The sequence below is a fragment of the Limulus polyphemus genome, unplaced genomic scaffold (genome assembly GCF_000517525.1).
Source record: "Limulus polyphemus unplaced genomic scaffold, Limulus_polyphemus-2.1.2 Scaffold1329, whole genome shotgun sequence".
NCBI lineage: Eukaryota > Metazoa > Arthropoda > Merostomata > Xiphosura > Limulidae > Limulus > Limulus polyphemus.
In genome coordinates this window covers 290,254-291,300 of record NW_013666939.1, presented here as the reverse complement: position 1 = coordinate 291,300, position 1,047 = coordinate 290,254, and positions in this window count along the sequence as shown.

Below are 1,047 nucleotides of genomic sequence, written 5' to 3'. Positions count from 1 at the left end.
GTGTACAATAATTAACTACACACACACACAAAATAATAAGAAGAAAAATAAATATATATATATATATATAATAAAAAAAAAGTATATGTAACTACTAACTTCTTGTTAAATGGCAATATATATTTCAACTAAATAAGGTCAGGGAATTGGGAGCATATCATCTGCAGATGGCGCCCCCATAACTCGCAAACAAAATAAAAAAAAATACTCTAATCCCTTATAATGATGACACACGAAGAGACGCACATTCGGCCTATAATAATGTTTGAATACAAGAAGGAATACAACGCTTCTGTAACCACAAAGAATATCAAAGAAGTTTGTGGAAATGTTTTGAACGTTAGTAAGTGTCAACGATGGTTAGCAAATTTCGTTCAGGTGACTTTAACCTTAAAAACTGTGATAGTAGGGGCTTGTTGAGTCTAACCCAATGCAACACATTCGTGAAATGGCCCTGAAATTGCATGAAACAATACGTAAACATCTAAGGAATATGAGAAAACTCCTTAAAGAAGGTGTTTGGACACCTCACGAACTCTGATGATCATCGTTTCCAACATGGTAACGTTACTTCGTCTATTCTGGCGTGTAATGTGCGTGAATATTTTTAGACAGAATTGTCACCAGAGATGAAAAATGGATTATCTATGTGAATATTAAATGCCAAAAACAATGGCTCAGTCCTAGACAAAAAAAACCTTCCGACCAGAAAACCTGGAGTCCACCTGCAGAAAGTGATGCTTTGCATTTGATGGGACATCAAAGGAGTAAATCATTTCAAACTCCTCAATTCACAGCGAACTGTCAATGCAGAGATCTATAGTCAACAACTGGAACATTTAAATCAAGCCTTTCATCGGAAACACCCTTAACTTGTGAAACAGAAAGGTGTTCTTCTTCTCCACGACAATACACGTCCACACCTGGCACAACACAAGATTATGTAGTTGGGTTGGGAAGTTCGCCCCACCCACCATATTCTCCAGATATGGCACCATCAGATTACCATCCTTTTTGTTCGCTGAAACACCATCTTAATGGGAAAAC